A 13,436-nucleotide genomic window follows, 5' to 3' on the forward strand; every position below is an offset into this window, starting at 1 on the left:
AAAAATGAGAAAAATGAATGCAATAAACCAAAGAAAGAACAAATCAATTAGAAAATTTGTATGTGTGTATAAGGTATATAAATTGAGATAGAGACACTATGAAAACTTAAAATAATATAAAAGAATAAATATTTAAAATTGGAATTTAATAACTTTTTGATAATACAGGAGACCATTTGAATCCACATTTTAAAAGGATACTCTACAGGCTAAGGAAATTTGATTAGAACTGTCAATACTGAGACATATCCTCATGAAATTACTGAATTTTGAAACATGAAGAAATAATTATTAACTCACACATAAGAGGAGGAAAATAGTCTTATCTCTGATTTATCCACATCAACATTTAGAGCCATCTGACTAACATCTGCAGTATCCTTTAGAAAAAATAGAGTTTTGTATTTTAAATTCAGTGAAGCTGTCTTCAAGCACAATAACTTCAGACAGTTTTGAACTTAGAGAATATTGTTTCAGGTGTGCCCTTAAAAATAATTCCTAGAAAATTACTGCCATTCAGATGAAAATAACTGGAAACACCACAGAAGGTTGAGCAGTGAACATTGAGAGGATTTACTTGTAAAATAAGATGAAAACCAATGTGGGAATTAGAATTAAAGAACAAAATGTGAATATTGTATCCCTAAAAATAGAAATTATACACTACCTGGACCTATTTTCTCTCCTTTTCCCCAGATTATTGTATTTGAAATATTTTTTATATCTTCCTTTTCAATACTTACAAGTCAAAAACTGTCAATTAAAGTTGCAAATAATAAAAATAAGCAAAATTTAACAGGTCTTAGAAAAACACTGAAATATTAACTGAAATATGATAAGGAAAGTAAGAGCAGGAAAGAGTAATAGAAAATATCTAATATCATAATTGCTTATTGAAGTAATATAGCTTGAATACAGAAATTTAAAAACTATATAAATTACATAATATGATTTATGAATACAAAGTTGCACAGAGTTATAAACACAGCTACTGAAACAAAGATACATACATAGAAACTACATGTGGAGAAATATGAGATAAAATCTACTAGTCCAGAAAACAAGTTAAATTAATAGGATGAAGACACATTTTATTAAGATTCCCACTGTCAAAACTATCATTTAACATTGTATTGAAAGGGATCAATCAACAGAAAAATTAAAGGGGCTTAACTTATGTTATTTATTAAAAGTGAATTTTCAACTAAATCACAGAGCAAATGTCTATTCTCTAATATATGCAAAAAAACAGAACTAAAGTGTTTTAGAAATGTTGAAAACTAAAGGGTAAAAATTAAGCCAGATCAAGGCAAGCAAAATTCTTGCATCAAAACAAAGGAATTATTCACCATGATATATTCTAGAAATAGACCAGAAACTTAAAATGTAAACACATAGACGTACTAAAAAAACACAAGATTTTTTTTTTTCTTCTAACTTTAGCATAGGAAATAACTTCAAAACAAAATCTAGTTATGGGCAAATAATGTTCAGCAAAGGAGCCAAAAACACACAACAGAGAAAAGAAAGCTTCTTTAATAACTGGTGCTGTGAAAAGAATGAAAATATATTACAGTTTGTCCCTGTGATAAAAATTAACTCAAAATGGGTCAAAGACCTAAATATTAGACCTGAAACAATAAATTACTGGGAAGAAAACATAGGTACTAAACTAATGGACCTTGGTCTTTGAGAGGATTTTATAAATTTGACCTCAGGGGCAAGGAAAGTACAGACAAAATAAATGAATGAGACTATATCAAACTAAAAAGTTTCTGCACAGCAAAAGAAACTGCCTATAAAACATAAAAGCAACCCACTGAATGGGGGAAGATATTTGCAAACAATAGCTCTGACAAGGTGTTGATATCAACAAGACAAGTAATAACAAGTGTGGAAGAGGTTGCTGAGAAAAAGGAACCCTCATTCACTACTGGTGGGAATGTAAACTGGTACAGCCACTATGGAAAACAGAATAGAGATTTCTCAAAAAATTAAGAATAAAGTTGACATATGACTCCGCAAACTGTCTTCTGGGTATCTACCTGAAATATTGGAAACATCTATTTGAAAAGATGCATACCGGTACATACCTATGTTCATTGCAGCATTATTCATGGTGACCAAGACTTGGAAACAATCAAAGCATCCAGATATGGTACATACATACAATGGAATATTGCTCAGCCATAATAAAAGATGGACAGATCTTAAAAATATGCTAGCAAAATCGGTCACAGAGAACAAATCAAGAATTATATGATCTCACTCATGTGGGATATAAAGACGAAAGTAACAGATTAACAAACAAGAAAAACTAACAAAAACTCATAGACACAGGCAGCAGTATGGTGGTTACCAGATAGAAAGGGGGTAGGAAAGCAGTAAGGATAAAGGGAGTCAAAATATGGTGACAGAAGATGATTTGACATTGGTGGTGGGCACATAATGCAATATCTAGGTGATGTTTCATAGGATTTTACATTTAAAACCTACATAGTTTTTTTAGCCAATGTCACTCCAATAGATTTAATTAAAAAGAAGAAAAAAAAGAAAATCTAGAAACTATAAAAGGAAATATTGATAAACTTGACCACATTTTTCAAAAAACACAAGCAAAATAAAAAGACAAATTATAAATATGTTTTTAAAATGTTTGCTATTCTTAGTAAAGAGGTGTGACTATATATCTTAAAATATAATTTAAAAAAATACAAAGTGGTAAGTTAAAATACTAATGATACTGTTGGGAAAATGACGAAAACATGAACAGACTGTTCACAGAAAAAGGAAAGCAAATGGCTCTTAAGAATATGACAATTCTAACCTCACTGCTGATAAAGGGAAACAGATTTAAGTCACAATGAAACACTGTCACTAGCAGAATTTCCCAGTATCCCAAAAGTGGATATAATAGTCTTGGGGAGAATGAAGGCATTATTTGACGTTCCTGGTAGAATTATACATTCACTCTTATCATATGGAGGGTGAGTGGCAATATCTGTCAAAGTTAGAAAAAAATGTTCCTGTTAATTTAATTAATTACTTCTTAGAATTTATTCACCAATCTATTCCTTCATGAAATGAGATATGTACAGTTATTCACTGCAGTATTTAATAGCAAATGGACAAATTTGAATGTTCCTGGTGGAACAAATTAAACTATGGGATATCCAGAAAGAAATACTATGCAGTTGCTAATAACAAACAAGGAACCATGTTACTAGAGGCCGGTACATGGACTCATGAACGGTGGAGTTCCTCAGCCTGGCCTGCCCCTCTCGAAATCCAGGACCCCTTGGGGGATGTTGGAGAGCCAGTTTCAGCCTGATCCCGGCAGTCTGACATCCCCCAAGGAATGTAGCAGTACCAAAGTGGCAGGTAGCAGGGAGGAGCCCCTTCCAGGGCCAGGCACAGCTCACCTTCTGCTCATCCTGGACCCACTGCACCTGCTGCCGCCACTGCTTGGTAGCACTGCTGCAGAGGTGGGAGAGGCTCCCTGCCACCACAGGTGTGCTTGCCAGCTTTGAGCCCACTGCTGGCTGAGTGGTGCTCCACTGGGGAGTGCACTGACCTCCTGGTGATCAGTGCACATCATAGCAATCAGTTGTCTGGTCATTCCCGTTGTTCAGTTGTAATGGTCACTTAAGTGGGACACCGGCCTCGCCACCACCCCAAAGCTACAGCCCACCAAATCGCAGCCAACTCTACCGAGATCCCCTGATGCGAAATGTGGTCCACAGCCCAGCTCAGCCCTAAATGGTGGCTGTGGGTGCCGGGTAATAACGTCACGTAGCAATGCCAGGCTTCCTCTCCCTAAGGACCAGCCTCCTTGGAGTTTCTTCAGCTCAGGAACATGACTTGTTTTATAGCCAGGTGCATACATTTTAACTTTAACCAAATGTCTGTGAAGCATTTTCCTGTGCCTCATCTCATTTGATCTTCACAGAAGTCCTGTAGTAGATAGGCAGGAGACTCTTTGGAATACTATTTTCTTTTCTTTAGCTTGAAAATGGAAATTTAAAAAGTTTAGAAACTTAACCAGACTGAAAAGAAGTAAAAAATGGTGGAACTTGAAAATGACTTCAGGTTTTCTCACTGGGTAGAATAGAGTTAATATTGCTGCAGTTAAAGTTTCCCTTTGTTCTCCCTGCATAATCTACAATAATAATCTGCTTCATGTTGATATTTACTGCTGTGTTGCTGACAAGTACCTGAAAGAGAAGGTGAGGTGCTTCACTGGGCTGGAAAAAGTTTAGCTAAATCAGAAAGCAGGTCTAATTAAGCAAGTTTATATATATAAAGCTCTCACTGGCACCATTCGCACATGTGTTTTTCGATCTGTCATTGTCGATTGTAAATTTGGTTGACACTTCTATTATAGAAAAAGGGCAAATAGCAATATTAAATATTTCTTCTAATTAATTTCCTTTCAATGTGCACAAATTTGTGCACTGGGCCTCTAGTTTCTAATAAAGAAAAATCTTTTAAAATTACAATGTATAAATGCAGAATGGTATGTATAAGTTGCTATATTTGTGGTTGAAGGGTAATGAGGGAAAACATGTTCATTTATATATGATTACTTATGTAAAAAAAAAAATCAAGTATATACAAAGAAATAATACAAATGCCATTATCTTATTGGTAGAAATAGGAGAAACTGGATAGATGGAAACAGGATAGGGAAATGGAACTATAAAATCCTCTAAGCTTAAAACTTACCCTAACCAGTTTGGCTCAGTGGGTAGAGCGTTGGCCTGCAGACTGAAGGGTCCCAGGTTCAATTTTGGTCAAGGGCATGTACCTTGGTTGCAGGCACATCTCCAGTAGGGAGTGTGCAGGAGGCAGCTGATGGATGTTTCTAACTCTCTATCCTTCTCCTTTCCTCTCTGTAAAAAAATCAATAATATATACATATTTTTTAAAAACTTACTAAAATAAGTATGTATATTAACTTTTTAACTAAATGAATAAATTTTATTTCTTAATGATATATTTATTGAAGGCTACTTTGTACCAAGCACTACTTTGTTTCAGGTGCATGGGATCAATGACAAAAATTCCAGTCCTTATGGAGCTTACATTCTAATGGAAGACAGACAAAAATTAACCATGATAATACTTAATATCAGAAGATAAAAGTTCTGTAAAGAAAAACATTTTATAAAACAATAACTTGGATAGGCAGCATCATTGAGATTAGGAGAAAATGTTACAATTTATTAAACATGATTAGCAGGTAGGTCTCATCAGAAAACAGTAAATTTAAATAAAAGCATGAATCCAGGGATCTAATCATGTGGATGTCAAAGGAAAGAGTGTTCTAAGTAACATGTGACATCAGATGTTAAACAAAAGGGTAGTAGTGTGGCTTGAGCAGAGCAAGGATAATGGTAGAGATGGGGTCAGAAAGATAAAGGAGATCCTTTTGAGTGTCTTAGCATAGGAGTAACAATGTCTGATAAATTTATAGAAGCTTAAGTTGATGTTACTACAAACGGACTGATAGGGAGCAAAGGTAAAAAGCTGGGTGATAATGGTACCTGAGACCTGAGGAATGGCAGTGGAAGTAGTGAGAAAGATTTGGAATTTAGATATAATTTGAAATTAAATCAACTGGATCCCAGAGAGACTGGATGTGGAATGTGAGGGAGAAAACACAAGGAAGAGGAAGTATGAAAACATTATCTAGAAGAATGGGAGAATGAATGGACTAGGGAAATATACTATGATTGCCTGGGAGCATGAAGAGCCCACTTGAGTGCTTCATGAATTTAAAAATAAGGCCAGTCAGTATGATTATGGGTTTTTCTGCAGCTACATTCAGTCTCATGATGTAGGCCTCATTTGATCTGAAGAAATAGATCTCTGTAGTATTATTAAAAGATGCCTCATAACAGGACATTATACATGGAGAAAATGTTCTCATTTGAATGTTTTTTTTAAAAAAAGGAAATTCATATATGCTTATTTTTATTTCTATTTATACAAAATTTAGATATATTCCCCAAGTTTTAGCTGCACATGGTTTTCATATGATCATTCTAGACAATAAATATGTATCCAATGACCCTAGGTAAATCATGCCTGTAAGACAGCAACCATTTCAGAGTGCTTCCTTATTTATTTATGTTAGACTTGGCTTATATTTTGCAGTTTTCAGAAACAAACATGGAACTTATTTTGAACTTAATACATCATATATAAATTCTTTATATTAATTGTATGTGTTCTGAGCATTTGTTTACTTAAAATGCTTAACAGTTTTAGAGGATAAGAACTTTATGAAATCATGAGACAAACACTTATGAAATAACACAAGAATTAGGTGGATTATCAGCCACATTTAACATCTCATGAACACGATTGGTAAGAGAACACAAAAATCAGGGGTGGAGGGGCAAAGTGGCAAATGACAAAAGAGAAATAAATGTCAAAAGATGAAACAAAAATATAAAAGATACAAATAATTATTGACCTATAATGAAAAGCAAAGAGGGGTTGTGGGAAACATCAGCAAGCAATGTAAGGCTTGTGTTATAAGCATTGAGTGACTACGCCACATGCCATCTAATAGAGTGTTTCCACTTGATCCAGTATATGAAATATCTTATCTGAAATCTTGTAAAGCAGCTTCTGAGAAATATACACAAATCTAGAAACTACTCAGTGATGATTCTTTTTACTAATGGGTCCTCAGTTACTACCTGTATTAAGTGAGAAAACATATAATGTTCTCTAAGGATTTCAGTCTTGAACACTATGGCTGAGAACAAGATTATATTTCATGCGTAATGAAGTATCTGAATATATAAAAGGATATAATTTATTATTATAAGTATTTACTAGAGGCCCGATGCTCGGATACATGCACATTGAAAGGAAATTAATTAGAAGAAATATTTTAATACCACTATTCGCCCTTTCTCTATAATAGAAGTGTCAACCAAATTCACAGTTGACAATGACAGATTGAAACACACACGTGCGATTGGCACCAACGAGAACTTTATATGTATTCACATGCTCAAGTCAACTTACGTCTTTTATAGATATAGAATAAACTTGCTTAATTAGACCTGCTTTCTGATTTAGCTAAACTTTTTCCAGCCCAGTGAAGCACCTCAACTTCTCTTTCAGGTAATTGTGAGCAACACAGCAGTAAATACCAACAGGAAGCAGATTATTATTGTAGATAACACAGGGAGAACAAAGAGAAAAATATTTAACTGCAGCAGTGTTTGACTATATTTTGCGCAGTGAGAAAACCTGAAGTCATTTTCAAGTTCTACCATTTCTTCTTTTCAGTCTGGTCAAGTTTCTAAACTTTCTAAATCTCCTTTTTCCGGCTAAGAAAAATAAAATGGGATTCTACCAAGTCTCCTATCTACCTTATCTAGGAATTATGTGAAGATCAAATGAGATGAGGCAAGGAAAACAATTCACAGACCTTTGGTTAAAGTGTAAAATGTATGTACCTGGCTATAAAGCAGGTCATGTTTCTGGGCTGAAGTAAAGCCATAGAGGCTGGTCCTTAGGGAGAGGAAGCAAGGCATTGCTATGTGACATCATTACCAGGCACCCATAGCTACCATTTAGAGCTGGGCTGTGCTGGGCTGTGGGCCGCATTTTACGCCATAGGGTCTTGGCAGAGTTGGCTGCGATTTGGTGGGCTCTTGCTTTGGGGTGGTAGCAGGGCCTGTGTCCCACTTGGGAGAAGTCGAGTGTTGCTTTGTTGGTGCCAGATCCACAGTGTCATTTCATTGTAAATAGCCAGTGTGTGTCATGGCAGCTCCAGCATTGAACATCTGCCCCATGGTGGTCAGTGTGCGTCATAGCGACTGGTTGGACGGACACTTAGAATTTTAGCTTTTTATATAGTATTTATAGATGGTAATATATTGTTTCCATGGGTAGAGATAGTACAGGTCTGTAATTGCAGTAAAAGGCAGTAGGTTCTGAAATCCAAAAAGTTATTTTTCCTTCAATATATTTTGGGAACAAAACCAAACTGATGTGGAAACATTAATTTCATCATGAATTTAAAAGCTATTGATGGCCCTAGCTGGTTTGTCTCAGTGGATAGAGATTCAGCCTGTGGATTGAAGGGTCCTGGATTTGATTCTGATCAAGGGCAGATGCCCAGGTTGTAGGCTCAATCCCCAGTAGGGAGTGTGCAAGAGGCAGCCAGTGAGTGATTCTCTCTCATCATTGATGTTTCTATTTTTGTCTATCGATTTCTCTCTGAAATCAAGAAAGATATATTTTAAAAAAATAAATAAAAGCTATTGATGATCATATCAGATAAGGAGTTGATATCCAAAATGTTAAAGAACTCAATGAACTCAATGTCCAAAAAACAGTCTGATTTTAAAAATGGGCCAAGTACTTGAATAGACATTATTCCACAGAAAACATATGCAGGTGGCCAACCAGTAATGAAAAAGATGCCCAGCATCACTAATCATCAAGGAAATGAAAATCAAAACCATGAGATATCAGCTGACACCTGGGAAACTGGTTATTGTCAAAAGGAGAGATAGGTGCTGGTGAGGATGTGAAGAAAAGGGAACCCTTGTGCCCTGTCAGTGGGAATGTAAATTGGTATAGCCACCATGGGAAACCGTGAGGTTCCTCAAAAATTTAAAAATAGATCTACCATATCGTCCCACAGCTGCATATATATCCCACTTCTGTGTATATATCACAAGGAAATTAAATCATTATTTCAGGGATAGAAATAATGATTTCTTTTCCCCTTCCCTTTCCCTCTCTCTAGAATCAATAAGCACCCCTATTGATAGATGAATGGATAAAGAAAATGTGATAGATATGTGATATGCATGTCACATATATATCATATATAATGCATGTAAATTTGTTTATGTATGCATACTTATTGATATTATTCAGCCAATAAAGGTAATCCTATAATTTGTGACAACATTTATAGGGCATGTAAGCTTAGTGAAATAAGTGAGACAGAGAAAGGCAAATTTGGTCAAAGGGTACAAACTTACAGTTATAAAATGAATAAGTTCTTGGGATCTAATATTCAGCATGCAGTCTACAGTTAACAATATTAGGTGTTTTCACAACACATACATATAAATTGTAATTAGGTGAGGTGACGAATGTGTTAACTAACCTTACTGCAATAATCATTTTGCAATATAAACGTATCAGATCACCATGTTTTACACCTTAGATTTCCCAGTGTTATATGTCAATTATGTCTCAGTAAAGCTAGGAGAGAATGACATATGACATTCTCTGAGAAAAAAAAATAAAAGCTACTTATGAATATATGAAATTATTTCTATTCTTTGTTTAAATCAACGTGTGACTATTCATTACAGAAAAAAATAGTATATTTGATTTTTATGAGCTGTTGCCTAGATACCACTGGCTGGTATTAGATAAACTACAGTCTATGCAGTTTATCTAGTTACCTTTCTAAATCTGAAAAACCCCAAATTCCTAAATATATTTGTGCCCAAGAGTTTCTTTAAAAAGGTGTATAAAATTTATGGAAATGAGTCATGCAAGAAATTGATGGTGTTTTTTCCATGGAGAGAAGAGATAGGAGTTTTATTACTTTTTCACTCTTCTGTGCTCTTTGAATCATACCACGATCATTAATTACTTGAATAAACACAAATTACTTTAAAAATAAATCAATCATGGTACCTTTCTAGACCCTCCCCACTTTCTCTTTATATATCTAACAAAAGGACACTCTTATTGACAGTAGTTTTAAATATTTGTCTTCTCTCATCAAATTGGTCAGTATGTCCAATGGATTCTATTATTAATACTTCCATTTATTCTCCCTTTTCTGTTCTCACCATCCAGAACTGAGTTCATTTTTGTTCTCACCTTTTGTAGCACCTTATTTACATCTATGAGCAGCTTAATTTGCATTCATTGAAGATGTCATTAAACTATATTTTAACAATCTGAATATTTGTTTTTCCCCAGCCACTGGTCTGTAATCTCCTTGAAAGTAAATACTATCATTTATCTCTTGGCTTTTTTCTACAGTGGCTGACAAAGAGTTTGTACTCATCTGTTTGCTAAAGAAATAATGAATGACCTGAATGGATAAATATTATAACTTTTTTTAAAATTTACTATAGTGTTTCTCAACATTTTTTAAATAGGCAAACCTTAAAATGTTCAAAAGGATATCATTATTTTTAAGTTACAAAATGTTGGAAGGCTATTGTTGAAAACCCTGGTGTGGCTCAATTGATTGGAGTGTTGTCCCAAACACTGAAAGGTTGAGGTCTTGATTTCCAGTCAGAGTGCATACCTAAGTTGTGGATTCAATCATTTATCAGGGTATGTGCTGGAGGCAACCAATGATGTTTCTCTCTCACATCAACTTTTTTTCCCTCCTCCTCCTCCTACTCCTTCTCCTCCTCTTCTTCTTCCCCCTTATTTCCCTACCTCCCCTTCCCTTTCCCTCTCTCTAAAATCAATAAGCATGTCCTGGGGTGAGGACTTTTTAAAATAATTGAATAATAACACAAAGTTTATAAAAGAATATTGCAAATTAAGGATAATTAAACCTCTATAGTGAACATTCAGAGAAATACTTTGCAAAAAGATAAATATTTAGAAAATTGATTATGATCCAAGAACACATGGCTTTTTGAAATAGAAGCAGGTGTCCATAGGAGAGAGCAGATAAAATTTAAAAACACTAGGATAAATTTAAGGATGAGGTAAATAAGGTTCAAAATGGATAAAATTAAAATTAGAAAAATAAATTATAATTCTCCGTTCTTTTCAGTAAAAACGGGAATTGACCTACAGGAATTCAGCTTACTGAAGGAAAAGGGGGGAAATGTTAGAAATTTTTCTCAGAATGTAAAGAAAAATTAAAATTATGTAAGAGAAGAAGAAACATATGGGAATAAACAAGAAAGTTCCAATATGAGGCTTAGACATATTCCTGTTAAGATAAATGAAAAAAAAAAAATGTCAAGTAGAAGCAATAGTAAAAGATGATCTTAAAAATTTGTTCTGATTAAAGGTAGACTTTGGCTTCCAAATTGCAGAGTAGATTGTTTTGGAGCAGCCATATCACAGAGAATAAATAGAATAATGTCATTATTTTTAATCCTCCTTGAAAGAATGGTTGAGTTACAAAAGGGAAAAAAATGAATCATAAAGTTTATTTAAAATATAAATCAATATTTATTAAGCATAATAAAGATATTCAACTTTTTTTTTTTTACTTTTAGCAAATGACCTACTGTAAAAGTTAATTAATTTAAATTTAGGGTGGGGACAATATGACAACAGTAAATATAAAATTTTAACAATATTTCAAATGATATTTTTGACTTGGAGGCCTAATGAGTATTTAAATGTATCTTGAAAAGTAACTAAATTACAGCATCAAAAGTAAGTTCAAAACTGCCTTTGTGATATTATGTTTTGGAGTTTTTTATATTATACTAGAAGCCTGGTGCATGAATTCTTGCCAAAACCAGCTCTCCGACATCTCTGATAGGGTCCTGGATTGCGAGAGGGTGCAGGCCAGGCCAAAGGTCCCCACTGGTGCACCATCTGAGGAGAGGCACAGGAGGTTGGCCAGACAGGGAGGGACCCTGTGAGGGCTCCAGGGCATGTTCAGCCCATCTTGCTTAGTCCCAATCTGCCAGACTCCCACAGCAAGCTAACCTACAGGTTGGAGCGTCTGCCCCCTGGTGGTTGGTGCATATCATAGCGACTAGTCAACCAGTTGACTATCTGCCCCCTCGTGGTCAGTGCATGTCATAGAAAACAGTTGAATGGCTTTAGCATATCATTACCATATTACGCTTTGATTGGTAGTTCAGCCAACTTTCAACCTTTTTAACTCATGGCATACATAAACTAATTACTAAAATTCTGTAGCACAACAAAAAATACATTCTATTTTTTGCCAATCTGACCAAAAAACAAAAAAAGAAAAGTATAATTTTGATTCATTCAAACCAGATGACTATTGTGTTAGCTGTTGTCATTTTTTTATTTGACAATCTGAAAGAAAAGAGGTGAGTGACCCTGACTAAATAGTCAGGTATTGTATGTTTTAAAAAGTCTTGTGGTGCACCAGTTGAAAATTGCTGGTCTAGATGAATGATCTACGAACTTTTTCCTGAGAAGCTCAGATAGAAAATATTTTAGGCTCCTCTGGATGGCTGGTATCTGTGGAACTCTTCGACTGCTGTTGGGGTGTGAAAATAGAGGCAATACATGAACAAATGAGCGTGGCTGTGGTTCAGCTTTATTTATATACACCAAAACTTAATTTTATATAACTTCCAGGTGTCAAAATTTTGATGCTCTTAAACCATTTAGAAATACCATTCTTGTCTGAAGGGCCATACAAAACAAATGGCAGATTGGGTTTGTTATGCTGGCTAAAGTTTGCCAACCCCATGGTGGGAAAATATGCTTTAATAACACATTCTTAAACTCCTCCCCAGCCAATTCTATCAAACCATCCCAGAATTCTTACTGATGTGAGCTTATGCCTTTCAAAATGACAAAAGATGTTCACTTTGTTACCAGCCACTTCTTCGTAACACCAATAGAATTGCTTCTTTTTCCCACTTCATTTGTCATTCACAGAAGTAAATTAAAAGGAATTTTTAGACTGCCTGTTAAACTGTCTTTTGTTAGATGATGTCGTGTGGTATGATGGAAGTAAAACTGGAAAACTTGAAAACCAGGCTGTAGCTGATTCTGCTCCTACTCAAAGTGATCAAGTTTGTCAAACTTCTAAGGGTCCATTGTCTATCCTGCTCATCTGTAAGAAGTATTAAGAGGTTATATTGTAATAATAGATATGAAATCAGTGGTAAAGAATGTAACATAAGTATTGATTGGTTTCTCATGCTGGCTCTGCCACCAATTGGTTGTACCATTAGTTGAGTTGTTTAACCTCTCTGGATTTCCGTTTCCTGTAATGTAAAATATGGGGATTGAATCATCTAATTGATATAGCTCTTTTGTGCCTGCAATCATAAATTTAGCAAGTCCTTTGTGTAAGACTAAAATTCTGTGATTCTTAATGAGACCTCATAAAATCTCAAAATGTTCTTAAATATGAAACTAAGAAATATAAAATAACCGGCTCTCTGTTGAAAATTGGAAAATTCATCCTCATTCCCTTTTTAACAGGACCAAGAAAATAACACCAGAAGCCCAGAGCATAGAGTATTTTCCTTCACCAATTCGTAGCATCCTGATACTTCTCTAATTCCATCAAGTACGAAGGAATGACCACTTTGGCAGATGGCCACAGAGGATGTCAACAATTTATTGGAGGCAAGCAATGAAATATTGATGCTTTGAGTGTTCTATTATTAAGTATGTAGAAACAAGTAGAATTATGTTTTAATGAAAATATTAAAAGTATATTTAATACTGTA

At 34.7% G+C, this 13,436-nt stretch overlaps 1 protein-coding gene across 5 annotated transcripts in view; it reads left to right on the top strand.

Moving 5' to 3' along the window:
* Window positions 1–13,436, top strand: part of MBD5 (methyl-CpG binding domain protein 5) — a 348,517-nt gene that overhangs the window by 129,614 nt on the left and 205,467 nt on the right. For 3 of the 5 annotated variants that reach the window (XR_014795804.1, XM_084893026.1, XM_084893023.1), the window contains exon 1: window positions 13,198–13,332. The exons of 1 other annotated variant lie outside the window; for it this stretch is intronic. The gene's annotated coding sequence lies outside the window, so the exon portion shown is untranslated. Of the gene's footprint in view, window positions 1–13,197; window positions 13,333–13,436 lie in introns of those variants that run through there. One more of the 5 variants, XM_084893025.1, reaches the window with a different exon arrangement.

The sequence above is a fragment of the Pipistrellus hanaki genome (genome assembly GCF_964339955.1).
Source record: "Pipistrellus hanaki genome assembly, chromosome: 8".
Classification (NCBI taxonomy): Eukaryota; Metazoa; Chordata; class Mammalia; order Chiroptera; family Vespertilionidae; genus Pipistrellus; species Pipistrellus hanaki.